This window comes from Squalius cephalus (genome assembly GCF_949319135.1).
Source record: "Squalius cephalus genome assembly, chromosome: 13".
Lineage (NCBI taxonomy): Eukaryota > Metazoa > Chordata > Actinopteri > Cypriniformes > Leuciscidae > Squalius > Squalius cephalus.
The window spans coordinates 20910190-20916076 of NC_137134.1; the positions used below are offsets into that span (position 1 = coordinate 20910190).

The following is a 5887-nucleotide window of genomic DNA, read 5'->3' on the forward strand; positions in this document are numbered from 1 at the left end:
GTTCTCGTGTTGTGTGTGTAATTTAGTTTTTTGGTACAACGTTGGAGAAGACGCGGGAGAAGCGAACAAACCGAATCGATTAGATACGAGAGTTAGGGCGGACGCACCTGAGTATGGGAGATTTGATGTTTGTATATTGTATAGTTTTATTAATTACACTGATTTTAAAGCTGCCCTATTTTATAATGCAGGACTTTTGTAACATTGATTAAATGAGGAAAAACTAGTGTTGTGAATTTTCTGATTGTTTGTATTAAGGCCACATAAATAGAACTGGTTTTGTTTGTCTGGGGAACTGGATTTAAGTTGAAAACTTCCTGTTTCCTATTTTTTTTTTTTTTTTTTTTGCTTTCCTTTTTGTATGTATTTAAGGACTTATTTCTTCTTTCGATGGTATAGAAGTACTCCTATACTTGAAAAGTGTAGGATGCCGAGGTGAAAACCCCATTGTAAATGGATGTTACAAGTATGCTGTATGTTTTGAAGGTTATTTGTTGCATCAGTGTTGATGAAGCTAAATCTAGATAATTCTGAGGATGTTGGTAAGAAGAGAGCGTTTTTATGCATTTTAAAATTAGTTTTAGGCAGAAGACAATGACATAGACAGCCAAAGGATGCCCCTATTATAAATGCATCTAGGCATCTTTTTGTGTTCACCATTCCATGCAGGAAAATAAACCGCTTGATATGCAACATGATTCTTTTTTCTTTTCAACTTCTTCATCTTTCTTCCACCGCCCACCAGCGCACGCACACACACACACAAAGACACTCGAGCGGCGTTACATGACGGGGAAGGTTGGTCACAACGGGGCGTCGATAAAGCCATTCCTCACTCGATTTTACATTGACCCTCTCATCGACCATAACTCACGCGAAGATCGGTTGATGGTTGTTTAAAACACTAAAAAGACATACGATTCCTCAAAAAAAAGAAGAACTTTGACTTTTGTTCACGATAAATGGACGAGGTTCAGAGTCAAAAATTTTCCATCCCATTTTATCACTTTTCAATTTGGTTTAGGTTATACTGTCTCATTTTGTTTACACACATTATGTAAAATAATAGTCATGATCATTTGTTGCATTTTAAACACAATCTGAATATTTTGAAACTCAATGTGATGAACAAAACATTCTACATCTCCACAATCAATGACCCTTTTAGTGGCATGTTAACATTTTCCATTCAATAACATCAATGCTAGTCCTGAAACAGGGTTGAATAAAGGTCCCGCAGGCCTTTATCATTTTTATGTCCCCATTTTTGTGGGCATTGCATCGCTTACTTTCATTTGTTCGTTTGAAGCGGGAACAAAGAATTGGATGGTTTAAGGCAGGAATACGGCTTTATATCAGGGTAATATTCAATCATGAGACATTTTAAAATGTAAAAAGCCAAAAACACAACTAAATCAAGTATATGCCCATTCACTGCTCTGGAAAACTACAGGTTTGACTACAGGTAGACTGCTACTTTTTTATTATGCTTAAACTTTTAGCAAACCCATATTTCACTCTGGGGTTCGATTGGCCCTATTAAATCAAAAATGGTCTGCAGAACAGGGCCCGATGAGGACCTTAAAGGGCCTGGGATGACATAAACATGTTGTCAGCTTCATCATACCATGTATTTAACCCCATCATGCATCAGTGGCAGGTGGCTTAACTGCACCAAACGGTATCATCACAAGGTGCTAAATCTCGCTAAAGTGGAGGCTAACTGGAAACGAGCCTGCTTTCTGATAGCATAGCAGTGTAATCCGCATGAGAACTATGCACTGACGACACGCTAATCTAATCAGAGTCTGGTACTTGCACCTTTGCCTTCCTCTTTTTTTAAAAACTTGTATCGAAATCAAAGGAATAATGAAACTTAAAGCAAACCAGCATTTTACCTGATGTATTTAAAAAGATCAAATGTAGTGCCTGTGACAAACTATTATATCGCTCTCTGAATATCAAACCAGTTAACAGTTTGTAATCATTTCAGTTTTCTTGACACCAGTAGCCTTTTCTGATTATAGCTGTTCAGTAACCACACACTATAAACTGCATGCGCCTCCATAACCAACTGATATAAACATGACTCGATGATCTAACCCAGCTCCGCTACCAGTCGTCTTCTCAAAACTTCATTACGTTTACATGTTCCAAATCAGTTCGTCCTGTAGTATTATTGCATAATGAAGTCAAGGAAGTGATGTACACCTACTAAAATTTGGCGTCCACTTAAATTCTAGGTTTTCCAGGTCCATGTCCTGCTGTAGCCCTCAGTGTATCCATTATCTCCAACAACAATCATGAAGGTCTGTGTTTCCTGGGGTTCCCACACTCGACAATCGATACTTGCTGTAGGTGCAATTCACAACGTCTCTCAAGTTCTGGAGTTAAAAACGAAAGACTCTTTGGTGGGGATGAGAATCGTTAAGAGTTGAATAATCCCGACTACTTAATGGTTCCTTTAATGATTCTTTTAGTAAAAAAAATGTGCCATTCATTCTTCCCAACAATACTAAATAAAAATGAGGTAAAACATTCAATTCATTTTGTTTTTTTATAAAATATTAGACAAAATGCATGTGTATCTTTAACAACAATCTTGTGAACAATCAGTCAGCAACTACCGATTTAATTATCACAGTTGTAAACTGTATGTTTCATTCGTTAAATCGTTTGTTCGCGAATCAGAGTAGCCTACACTATTTGTGATGTTTTTGGTTCACAAAAAAAGAAGCGTTTCATTTGACGAATTCTTTAGGGAATTGGACTACACTGACGTCGAGCTGTATAGTTTCAATCTACTAAAAAGACGTGACTCAAAGAGTCACTATTTGTGCAGTTTTCAATTCACTAAAAATAATCGAAAGTCATTCCTTTGGGAATCGGACTATACTCCACTGTTAAAAGTGATCAGTTGACTTAACTTAAAAAAAGTGAGAAAACCCATTGGCTAAAAAAAATTATAAACTTCATGCGTAATTGAAAAAATTAAGTTATGTGAACTTGCCAATTCCACATAACTTAATTTTTTCAATTACGCATGGTTTATTTACTTAATAATTTTAAGGCAACAAGTTTCTTCGCTTTTTTTAAGTTAAGTCAACTGATCACTTTTTATAGTATGTTTGAGCTGTAAAGACTAAAAAGAACCACGCATTTGACAGTCTAACTCACTCTGGCCCTCGAGATCCACTTGGTTGGAGAGTTTACCTCCAACCATGATTAAACTCAACTGCCTGCAACTTTCTAGTAATCGTGAAGACCTTGATTCGCTTGTTTGATGAGCGTTGGAGCAAAACTCTCCAGGAAAGTGGATCTCGAGAGCCAGAGTTGAGAACTCCTGGTTTGCGTATTGTTGCAGTACCGCTGAATAAGTAGTGCAGAAACTGTCCAAGTATGTCAGCAGAAGAATTCACGCGCGAGAACCGTTACCGGGAACCGATTGAGTTTAGGAAGGTCCTTTAAAAGAGACATTTGACTTGGAGAAAACTAAAGGGTAGGGTTCAAACTTCAGGGAGAGTGTTGAGATTTGAAAATCACACGAAATGTGAGCATAGTTTGTGTATCTACAACATCCAGGGCCATCAAATCCAACCCCTAGGACATGAGGTCTTAGTTGCCAATAATGGTTATGAACGATTAAAGCGTTTTCTCTTTGTTGGTATTGATTATCAAATATCTTAAGGTGTTTTTGAATTGTAAAACCACATTTTTGGAAACGGATGTGCTGTGTGTGTGTGTAGTCCGAGAACTAACGCTTCTGAACGTGTCGGATTCTGTTCAAAATGAACCAGCACTGCGGCCCTAATCGTAAAGAAGACAATCCCGGTGGTTATCGCGAAAGATTACACATAAATCACTGATGTGATGTTACCAGACCCCTTCAACCAGCTCCACCACTCCAAATCTTCATGTCCATCATCATCATCCTTCGTATATCCAACCCGACCTCATGAGAAAAAAACGTGACTATTTTACGAAGTGGCGATGTTGTATCAATTCGTACGATTTGATTCGTACAAAAACGCATGATTTGTTTCGTATGAAAATGTACGATTTTTGGGAACAATTAAGAAGGTCCACCCCTAAACCTAAACGTGGGGAGTAAGCATATCGTACAAAAACTTACGAATAACATATGAATTACCCACCAAATTCGCCAAACCGTAAATTAGTTACAAACTGCCATGAGAATGTTGGTATATCTCATACAGCTCCATCTCACACCGCAGAATCACCGTATACGTACTACGTTTTAGATACAATCTAAAGTAAAATGTAAAAAAAAATAAAACCTTGTGCCTCTAATACATTTCCTGAAGAAAAATTCACGTTGTATTGGTACCAACTCCATTAACTAGTTCCATGGAGCTTCTGTATTTGAGCTGTGAATAATTTTGTTTGCTTTTGGGTTCTTTCTCTGAACTTTTCTCCTTGTTTTCTGTGTGTAGTGCCATGCCTCTTTCTCTTGGAGCCATTAGTGTCCACCTCCATCGACTCAATTACTAAAAGCAAGATGTGCATTTCCTATGCAACGACAAATGAGAGAAGAAAAAAAAAAACTGAAATAAAAGACGCTAATGCTGTACACCTCCATGTCTGGTTTCATTTCTTCGCAGGTTCCAACACATCGCCGTCAAAACCGCCTTATACGAGGTATCCAGAATGAGTTACTGATGTGGATGGTTTGATGAGTACAAAGTGTGCAGTGTGTTGGGAGGCTTTAAGAGATGTTGTGTGTAATCCAGGCACTTTGTGGTTAGTTTGCTGATGCCAGCTGTCTGAGCGCAGATGGAGGCCTGGGCCGCACTGCCGGCGTTCTCTCTCAGATGCCGGTGTCTCGTGTTCATGCCTCGTTTGATGTTGAAGTGCCCCGTGGCCTGCTCTCCGAGAGTTGGTTACGGCTTGAGGAAGTGGAATGAAAGCACACTCAGCACAGGAGCTCATCGATACCTCGAGAATGTGTGGAAATAAATGCCTCAATAACATCAACAGATTACCCAAGGTTTTAATGAGGAAGTGATGTAAACGTTTATACTGAGAGCATTAGTACAAATGAACTCTTGCAAATGGGTGCGGTGCAAAACAATTGGTGTAGTGCATTAGTATACACATATAAAAAGGTAAAAAATGAGATTAAATCTATTTTGATTACTATTAATATATTATTTATTATTATCAGTGTTGTTAATGTTAACTAAAACTAAATATTTTTTTTTGTGATTGACCTAAAGCTGAAATAAAATACAAATGTTGCCTTGGTCACTAACTGTTGAAGTACTATAATTAAAACTAAAACTGAAATAAAAAATAAAGCCATATAGAAAAACTAATAAAAATGACAAAAGCACATAACAAAATTATTAAAATATAAATGTAAATGAGCATGGAAAATGTAAAATAAAGGCTTATTTTAAACATGAATAAAAACAGTAAGTAAATAATATTAATAATATTTTAATACATTTAAATTAAAACTATTATTGTCAAAAAATTAAAAAAAAAAATTTAAACTGCATTTAATTTATGGTGTTATAAGAAAAAATACCAATTGATTCATAAAATACAGATTTGAGTTGAAAAGGTTTAAGTTTTAAACACATTTTGTCATTTTGCAACTAAAATATTAGAGTATCAACTAATATTCTATGCCATTTAACTGGCTAAAATGAATGACATGATGCAATATTCATTCATGTTAAAGGACATATTCATTTAAAACTATGATTAGAATAATAAATTGTGCAAAAAAAAAAAAAGAACACTGCACATCAAATGTTTCAAATCAGGCTTGTAAAACATATTTTAAAGTGGATATGGCACACAAAAAAAAAACGTTTTGCTTCCTATCTGATAAAAAATAATGCTATTCTGTTCTCAACAT

General features: G+C 36.3%; 1 long non-coding RNA gene across 1 annotated transcript; it reads right to left on the reverse strand.

Annotated features, from left to right (window-relative positions):
* Positions 1-320: 320 nt before the first annotated feature.
* On the reverse strand, positions 321-4624 carry LOC307169543. The gene is made up of 2 exons (XR_013823159.1): positions 3483-4624; positions 321-3389 (listed from the first exon to the last, which is right to left on the reverse strand). It is a non-coding gene; the product is annotated as an uncharacterized lncRNA (long non-coding RNA).
* Positions 4625-5887: the final 1263 nt, after the last annotated feature.